The sequence below is a fragment of the Mustela erminea genome, chromosome 6 (assembly GCF_009829155.1).
Source record: "Mustela erminea isolate mMusErm1 chromosome 6, mMusErm1.Pri, whole genome shotgun sequence".
Taxonomy (NCBI): domain Eukaryota; kingdom Metazoa; phylum Chordata; class Mammalia; order Carnivora; family Mustelidae; genus Mustela; species Mustela erminea.
The window spans coordinates 3,872,294-3,881,639 of record NC_045619.1 but is presented as its reverse complement, the minus strand read 5'-3'; the positions used below and the strand labels follow the sequence as shown (position 1 = coordinate 3,881,639).

The following is a 9,346-nucleotide window of genomic DNA, read 5'->3' as shown; positions in this document are numbered from 1 at the left end:
CATCATTTTCTCTTTTGCAAACACTGAAAAAAGCCAGAGAAGCTGTGAGCCTTTCCTTGAGAGGTGCCCTTCAGTTCCCAGAGAGATGAAGTTTGGTCCAATGTCAAGGTTACTAAGGAAACGCTGCGTGCTTATGAATCGCAAAGCAAATAGACATATAAAACTTGAGTAAATCATTAATTCATTATATTATTATTGATGGGGTCTGGAGTGGCTTACATATTCCTTCTCTATTCCAAGTTCTCAAAAGTTTTCTTTCATCACAGAGCAAACACTCGGATGGCCACTTTATGGGTAATTACTCCCTCTCGGCCTCGCTCTAGAGACGGAGGAGGACTGGCTCTCGGATTTTAATGGATCAAAGAAAATGGTCAGCCAGGCAAGGGACGTGTGCTTCGTGGTGTGTGTGTGTGTGTGTGTGTGTGTGTGTGTTTTAAATGGGAGGCTGTGGTTTCCGTAGAGAATGGAAAATGCATTAAGGAGAGTTTGACTTAAACACAAAGCAACCTTTCCGTTTGACAAACAGATCAGAGTAGAGGTAAAGCCACGCTATCTGACCCGGGATGATGTCCAGATTTCGTGGCTCACAGACGGGGCTGGGAGGAGGCGTGAGTCACCTACGGCAGGGGAGCTGCCGAGATGGGAAAAATCTCTGCGTTGGTGCAAACCTGGGAGGGACGTGGCCGGGCCGGAGGCTGTGGTCGCGCAGGGAGGGAGTGTCTCTGCTTTTCTATTATTCCAGGCTCCCGAGTGAGTCAGCATTTTCTCCTCCTGCGCCCACCAGGCCGGGGGGGGGGGGGGGGGGGGGGGGGGGGGGGGGTCACCGCCAAGTTTAGCGAGAGGTGAACTGCCCCAGCTGGGTTTTGCCTCTGGCCCTTCTGGTAGATCCAGACCACCTTCATAGAAACCCTCTTGACCACTGCCTCCTCCTGCCTCCAGGATTGCAAGTTCCAGGTCTGAATAGTGTCTGTGTTTGTTGCCACCCAGCAAGTGTGAGGCTGGGGACAGGCCCTCTGCCGCATGGCCAAGCCTGGGGAGCAGGGAGCACCAGCCAACAGCAGGACAAGCCCACGGTGCACCGTCCACCTGAGCTGTGTGACCCGAGCACGTGGCTTAACCTCTCTGTGCCTCTGTTCCTCCTCCATCGGCCAGGGTCACCACAGAGCCTGCCTGTCATGGCCGTTGGGAGGCACCCCCTCCCCCCGGTGGATCGGTGAGCATAGCGGGTGTTAGAGCAACCAGGGAAGCAGGGGTCAGCCTGGTGGGCGACATGCCACTTTGTGGCTCCTGGTCTGGGTGCTGGGAGCATTCAGACCATCAGCAGACCTTTAACTCAGGCGGTACTTCAGGCTTCGTCCCTGCCGCCCCTTCTCTGCAGGCCCTAGAGGAGAAAACACTTGTGTCCCATCACCCAGCAGGTTCAGAGAGAAGTCTCGTGCCGAAGGCCCAGCTTGGACCCCCACAGTGAGAACCACTTCATGAAATGCCGACCAGGAGACGCATGTCAGAAACATCTCCAAGTTAAATAAACACAGTCCTCTCAGGGACGCGCTGTGGGAAGGGAGACAGGAAAGCCACAGCTAAGGTCGCGTGTGAGCTAGAGGTGCCTGGAAACCCAGGTGGGAGCAGAGAGGCTCTGGTAGTTCATGCTTTAAGGACGAAACCAGGGAAAGCTTCCTGGAGGAGGTGGCCTTTGAGGTAGGTCTTGAAGAATGAAGAGAAGCTGAGGGAGTGAGGCGGTGAAGGTGGGAGAGTGCAGGGTGGTGGCTGTCCTTGGACATCGGGGCACAGAGGGGCAAGAGAGAGGGAGTCTCTCTTTTCCCTACCCCATGCTCCCCATTAATACTCTTGGTCCTCGGAGAACTCCGTAGGCAAGCAAGGGGGCAATGTCATTGTCAAGTCTTGAGGTCTCTGAGGGTAAAACCGCCCTAAGCCTCCTTAAACCCAGGGGCCGGGGCAGGAAGTTCTGTGGGTTTTCTCTTCTCGGGGTGCCCTGCCTTCAAGGGGGCAGTCAATACTGTAGACTCTCAGACCTTCTGGAACAGGCCTACATCGGAAGGGCACTCAGCTGTCGGAGGTGGAGGAGACTGAGGGGGCGGGGGGCGGGTCTGGGAGGCTCCGCGGGGATGTGTCAGGGCCCAGAAGGGACCTCACCTGCGGGGCTCTCTCGGGTTGGATTCCAGCCTGTGTTCTGGCTGTTCCCCGAGGTCGCAGGGGAGCCCCACAGTGCGAGGACGGCCAAGCTGGAGGTCCGACTGCACAAAACCCGCAGGGTTTGCTCTGTGGTTCCTGATGGAGCCGGCAGCCGAGTCACCGGGACATGGAGATCCTTACTCCGAAGGCCCCAGGGTGGGGTCCATGAAAGTGTGGTTTCAGCCACCCTGCGGGTGCCGGAGCCTGCGACAGGTGGCTTGGGCGTGGGGCGGGTGCCGTCCCTGGTGGTGGCTGCGTAGGCAGGAGCCGCCCGCCTCGGGCGCACAGAGCCGACGGGGCTGGGCTCCCCTGGGTTTGGGTGTGGAGACCACACGTCTGGGGCATGGAGGGAGCAAGTGCTTGGAGCTGGGGGCCTAGAGACCACATCCTCTTTGCTCCCCAAAGTCGTGTTGCTATTAAGCATGAAGTTCCCTTGCACTACAGCTTCCAGACCCCGTCCACCACATGCTCTCCGAGCACCAAGTGATAGGGTTCAGGGTCAACCCCCGCTCCTCCTCCCGTCCCAGAAGGGTCTGTCTAGTCTCGACCCAAACGCGGACGGAAGTGTGCCTGTCTTCTCCCTCGCCTTCAGTGAAATGCTTTGTACTTGGGTCATTGTTTTTACGTTGGATATTTGCACTATCCCCTTCGTGCAAGTAACAGATTCTAATCTGTGTCCTCATTTTGCAATCCAGAAATTCCCCTGGATGGGGACCCTGTGGTTTCAGAGGCTCGTCCGCCTGCCGCTGTGAGACTGGGGGACCGGGGGGCATGGGAGTTGGGGGGGCCACATGGTAAACTGAGGAACAGCTGCAAAGCTTTCTGCAGAGGTCCACGTACTGCGCCCCACGTTACTAACATTCTGCTTTGTTGGCAGCTCCCAAACAGATTCTTTCCGCGGGGAATCAGCCCTCACACAACATGAATGGGCTCGTTTTATATCAGAAGGCTAAATTTTAACTGACAAATTGGACAGGTTCCCTAAGGCGAGGGTTACTAAGCTTTGTCATTCTCACTAAAAATGTGATTTATAATATATTCCTATTTGCTAGACACTCCTGTTCCCAAGAATGAAGACCTAGCGCAGAAACAGGAGGTCTACTTACTGTCTTGACCCCGTACTAAAACAGCCCCCGCCAGAGTCTCCACGAGCGTAAAAACAGGTGTGCATAAATCAGGATTCTGCAGAGCCAAGCGAGTTTAATTTCATTAAGTTTTAATGATAGTTTAAGCAGTCCAACACTTAAAATTCAGGGCAGGGCAAGAGGAACCCACAATTTACTTGAGAATTTTATATTCTAAAGGAAAGACCTGAGGGTCTGGCGAAAGGGATTCTGTTTCCTCCGCTTCTCGTGTATAAAGATGACAATCACGTCTGTTGTCCCCTAAATGCTGTGATGTTTATGGCCTCAGACCATGTCAACTATCTCAGAATCAATCTGCACCTTCAGCCAAGCCTTCTCGGAGAGCCTTTGTGAAAACCACACACAGAAGAGCAGGGTCAAACCATCCGCCTCCTGAAAAGTCCAAGTTAAAGTTGCCAACTCATTTTGCCCGAGATAACCGGCGGAGCTCGAAGCTAAGCGGGCAGGAATGGATTTGATCTCCAAATCTGATTGCTTAGCAGAAGTCAAGCAGCCAATTTTTCAACAATGTCTCCATATCATGAAACTTCCTAAAAATCTTCAAGAGGGTAACCTGAGCTTATGAAAAATGATCCTGAATGTCACTAGGACAAAGCTTCCCTTCCAAGATGTAATTAGGGGAGCTTGGAGCACGCCTTTCATATTTTACTTGACAAGCATCTTTTTTTTTTTTTCTTTGTTCTGTCTGCCCTGCAGAGCTCCAGTCGGGCTCCACCATTTCTTTGTCGAGGGGAATGGTTCAAAAAAAAAAAAAAATAGTTATAGAATAATAATTATTTAAAGCTGAATGCATCTATAGGAATGTTCATTTTACCCAACATCTATGCGTGTGTGTGTAAATATAATACTAGCTTTTCTAGGTAGTATGTGTCTAGGTTTTAATCGTATGCGTGGTTGAGTTGATAAGTGCTTTGTTCAGAAACGTACCGACTGCATGAGCAAAGGATTGCTAAGGAGACTGATGTAGGCTTTCGGCTCCGCTGAGAGGTGTCTGCCAGGTAGACCCCCAAGGTGCCCAGGCTGGTCAGAGCTGACCTGGACACTCCATAGGATGGTAGAAATACCCACGACAAATGGAAAACGTTCCCCTAAGGGACTGGGGTGCTGAGAAGTCTCGGAACTCCCAGGTAAGTTTCTGTAAGCTCCAAACGAATGCGTTTGGGGCTGGATTGGTCTTTGTGTGTTTGGGGGGCGGTGGGGCGGCAGGGATGCGGGGCGCCATGCAAGCCCCGCAGGACGTGAGCTGCGTCTTGGTCTCTGCCCACTAGATGTCAGCAGCAGCCTTGCTCTTCCAAGTGTGACAACCAAATGGGCTCCAGACAAATGTCCCCTGAGGGGCAAAATCGTCCTCGGTTGAGAGTCACTGGTCTAAAGAATGAAGGAAGTTAGGCACATTCAGCCCCAAAATGACGGTATTTACAGGGAAGGTAAAAACTCTTTGCAGGTACGGAATAAAAAGAATTATTCTGAAGTGCTTCAGACGGCCAAACAAAGACAAATGGGGTAGAATCATAGAGAGGCCAAAGGAACAGAGAGAAACTTCTAGAAGAACTGGTCAGCTCCCGTCCCCAAGGTGCTTCTGTTTAGACCAGGCTAGAGTCCGACTCAAGACCCAGGGTTTTCTTGGAGCACTTCACCCCAGCAAAGCGCCGTGCTGATACCCCAGCATCCGTGATCGGAGCTTGTATTCTGCTGGCAGGTGGACCCCCTGCCCCGGGGAGGCTGCCCTTCCTCCACACTCACTCCGGCTGCACGGGGCGGGGCGGGCAGGACGGACAGAGCAGGGCCTGGCTGCGGACAGGAACCCAGAACATGCGAGTGGAAGCCAGGACCCTCCGCTGCTTCCCAACAGACGCAGAGGCTGTGGGCTGGAGTCTCCCCGCTGGTGTCTGAGCCAGGACCGGGATCCAGAGTCCTCCTAGCGTGGGGTAAGGTGAGCTCGGGGAGGTGAGCTCCTGGCCCAGGTTCTCCCTGCCCTCTGCATCCTGAGCTCGAAGAAGCCACCGGCCTGAGCCTGTCCCCTAAGCAGGGCGCATTTCCTCAGATGGGCACTAGGTGGCACTCCGTGGCCTCGAATGACGGCCCCCCTCGCTGCCCTGAGCTCAGGACCAACTTCCGGCTTTCCTCTTCTCTGCTTCGGGCACGAACATTACAAAATTCCCCATGACAGAGGTTTTTGCTTTTCTGCTAAATGGCCTTCCCTCGTTGCTCCCTGCGCCTGCTTCCAGGATGAGCTCCCCCTGCCCTCCGGAGGGCAGCTGCGCTGGTTGCGGTGCCAGAGAACGCGAGGCCAGGCCCGCTTGCCCAGCCTCCTGCGGTGCCCCTCGAGGGACGGTGGCCGGTCCTGCTCCCCCCAGGCAGGTTGTTTGTCCCCCGCATCTCCCTCCCAAACATCTTCTTTCTCACGGTTGTCTAGGAACGCCAGCTTCTTCCTTCTGTCTCGCCTTCTCTACTGCAAACCCCCAAAATCTCCCACCGCTCTCTCCCCGGCACCACGTAACAAAGCGTGTGGCTGGACGTTGCGTGTTCAGGGTCGATGACACTGAGGGAAAGAAACAAAGGAAAGAAACATCCTAAGCACAGACACGGGAGGCAGGAAACAGGTCCAAAGCCAGGAACAATTTCAACCGTGAAAGCGGGGGCCGCTGGGAGGTGCGTGTCCGCAGAGAGGAACGCCGGGTCTGGCAAGGGGCTGGCTTGGGGGCTCCGGCGGGGGTGCCTGTGTCCACCTGCATCGTAAGGGGGGCCTTGGCAGGGCTGGGCTAGCGAGCGCCCCAGGTGCAGGGAAAAGCGTGTACTGCTGCTTGGAGGCAGAAATGAGAGATGCCTACACAGAGCAAACAGCCTTAAGGGGACAGCGGGGTAGCTGGGGCCTCCCGTGGGTTCGGGGGCTGCTCCAACCTCTCCCCCACCCAGGCCTCACTCCCTGTGCCATGTCTCCCACCAAGGTCTCCTCCCCCGGAGGCCGAGGTGACCCATGACCAGTTAGTTGACGTTTTTTTCTGGGTGTTTCTGCTTGTCTTGGTGGGGTTTCTATGTAGCATAAAAATAATAGAAAACAAAGTTGGGAAACACTGAGGAAGGGGAAGGGTCATTGGGGACAGGGGTCCAGCCCTGGGACACTCAGCCCGGGACATCGAGTTGTGTGACTATCCCAAGAAGGCAGGTGACAGAGATCTCCGTGCATTCGGGGGAACGTGTGGACGACCTTCAGGTGGTGGGGTGGACTCGTGAAAGGTCTGATGATAATAACAGCTAAAAGGACCAGGCACTCCCTGTGTGTGCTGGGCTCTGTTCTCAGAGCCCCCAGGCCCACCCGCTAAATGCTCACAATTCCCCCATGACATGGCCCTATCACCACCCTCCATCCCCACCCTTCAGCCATGAAAACTGAGTCACATCAAGGTTGCACGTCCAGGGACACAGCCGCTGGCACTAGAGACAGGGGTCTGGGCGCAAGCCCCTTCACTCCAGAACTCCTGCCTCAGCGACCGTCTACACGGGCCAGCCTCTGCTAAGCGGGTTGTGAGTGATATGAACACAATAGCATTGAAGGGAGAGGGTTCTCCTTGGACCCAGACTGAAGGAGCCCACGTTGGAAGCCGGTACCTGTTAGTAAGCCAGGACGAGCACTGCGAGCTTGCAGGAGACTAAAACACCCTCATTTACAAGGTCCCTTCACGCGTGTCACCATATTTGATTCTCCCAACAGCCTTGTGCCGGGGACAAAGCAGATATTAGTAACCCCATCTGATGGAGGAGGACACGGAGACTCAGAAGCTGGGTGCGCGGCTCGTCGGGGCTGCAGCCGGACCTGATTCTGGCCCAGAGCCTATCACACCATGCGGTGCCCTGCGGGTAGGGGTAGGGCTGGACCAGGTCTCCCAGAAGGGGACCCATGACGTGTCAGGCGTGCTAAGAGCTAACGTCAACGAATATTCACAATTTCCACTGAGGCTGAGTGAAAGGACACGTGTGCGGCCCCCCATAGAGCTGGCCGAGCCCCACCGAGGACCCCCATCGGCCCGGCTGCTGTTTCTACCCCATCCCAGGACTTCTAACTCGCACCCCACCCCCACCACGGACTCAGCCCATTTCTCAACCCTCACTTCTCAGATCTGTGCTGCCAAATCTCTGGGTCGGATTTTAGCTCTGCAAATTGCAAGAACGGGCTCGGCTCGCAGCAGTTAGGGACAGGATAATTCACAAGGCTCCGTCATGGAGGACGGCAGGAGTGAAACCGGCAAAGAAGAGGAGGAAATGAGTGACATAAAAATTGGGGGATTGGGAAGACAATGATAGGGTGGTTAGGCAAGGGAAGGATTTGGTAGAAAGAAAACAAGCTCCGTTTGAGAAATGCTCGGCCGTCGGAGGCGGTGAGAGCCTGCCCCCGCGTCAGGTGGAGGGCAAAGCGGAACCACCGGAACTGAGGCAAAGAGGTGAGGGCCAGAGGGGCCCATGCGTGCGTCATCGGGAGGTTGGACAGAACCCCAGAAACCAGGCAGCGGGTCCCCAGAGAGGAAGGGAAGCAAGTGAGCGGAAGAGACGGGAGGGGGCCGCCAGCTCCGCGCAACGCTCCCCACCCCTCCTCCTGGCCCGTGACCTTCACCTCCGCTCCCCTCCGGCCGCCCACACCCCCTGGCCTTGTCATCACCCCGCCGGCTCCAACTGCACTCCAGGATCCCACTCCCTGACCACAGCTTCCGAAGCTGCCAGTCCGCTCCGCCTCCGTCCCACCGCACCCCCTGCTGACCTCACCCCGAGCTCCACTCCCTGGACTTTCCCATGCAGACCAGCGCCTCCTGACTCCCCATGTGCAGACCTCCAGACCACACAGGACATCCTCACCGGCGTTGGCTTGCCAGTGCCCTCAGCTGCTGTGCCCCTTTGTCCTTCCGCCCGGCTCATCCGGCCCCGCTCCAGGCGGGGATTTGCAAGTCACCTGTCTTCTCGGCCCTGCACCAGCTTCTGCGCTCCAGCGGAGGAAATCCCACACCAAGGATGTCTGGTGCCCACAAAGCCGCGGTGCCCGGAGTCAGCTGCTCGCTCCCCACAGCCCTGCCTCCTGCTCTACTCAGCATCGGTTTCCAACCTCCAACATTCCTCCCCCCCCCCCAGCAGATGGCTCTGCCCGTGGTTCACGCAGGGGCTCCGGGCTGCCCCCACCTGCGTGTGCGTGTGCCTATGTGGGCACCACGCTCAGAGCTTTGTTCCTGGGCCTCCCCGGTATCCTTGCAACAGCCCCCCGCACGCTCACTTTGCAGAATGAGGAACCCGAGGCTCATCGACGGCCCCGGGGTTCCACAGCCTGCGGGCGGTCGAAGGAGGGTGTGTCCGCAGGGCCAGGTGCCCCGTGCCAGGCGCTACGCGTGTGACAACCAACAAGGTAGACAAGGTCCCAGCCTCGTGAAGCTTGTGCTTCAGAAGGGCAGGGCGCGCACGTGTAAACCGATGACTCTATTAAATCACTACACGCTGTGTTAAGTGCCAGGAAAGGAAGACGCCAAACTCATGGCCGGGAATGCTTGGACACGGTGGTCCGCCGAGACCCCTGAAGGGAAAGTACGCTGACGGCCTCCTGTCCCTGCTCACTACCCACTCGTCCTGTTCAACGGTGGCGCCACCCACTGCTCTGGAGGCCATCTTTGACAAGGTGATGTCACCCGCGCCGGGAGCAGGTGTCTCCTGGGCCGATGACAAGCTTCGTGGGCTGAGTTACTAAGGCCCCGTGGTGGGAAGGTAGCAAGGGTTTTCTGGGCTCAGTCATTTATCCAGGAAGGACACGCATCCTTGGAGACCTGGATCCTCAGCCTTGGGCAGGTGCCACCACTGCAGTCCTCCAACAGAGGATAGAAGAAAGACACAAGGGAGTCAGGTGAGTTCAGTTCCATCCAACAAATAGTTACAAAGCATCTTGTCCCCGGTTGGGTTCCCCTGGGAGTTGGGGACAGAGAGCTGGGTGCGGCTTATTGCGAAGTGTTCTCGGGATCGACGCCTGTTGGGGGTCC

At 56.4% G+C, this 9,346-nt stretch overlaps 1 long non-coding RNA gene across 1 annotated transcript; it reads right to left on the bottom strand.

The window, feature by feature from the left end:
* Positions 1–3,392: 3,392 nt before the first annotated feature.
* On the bottom strand, positions 3,393–8,574 carry LOC116592637. Its single transcript, XR_004286554.1, has 2 exons — positions 8,187–8,574; positions 3,393–5,880 (listed from the first exon to the last, which is right to left on the bottom strand). It is a non-coding gene; the product is annotated as an uncharacterized LOC116592637 (long non-coding RNA).
* Positions 8,575–9,346: the final 772 nt, after the last annotated feature.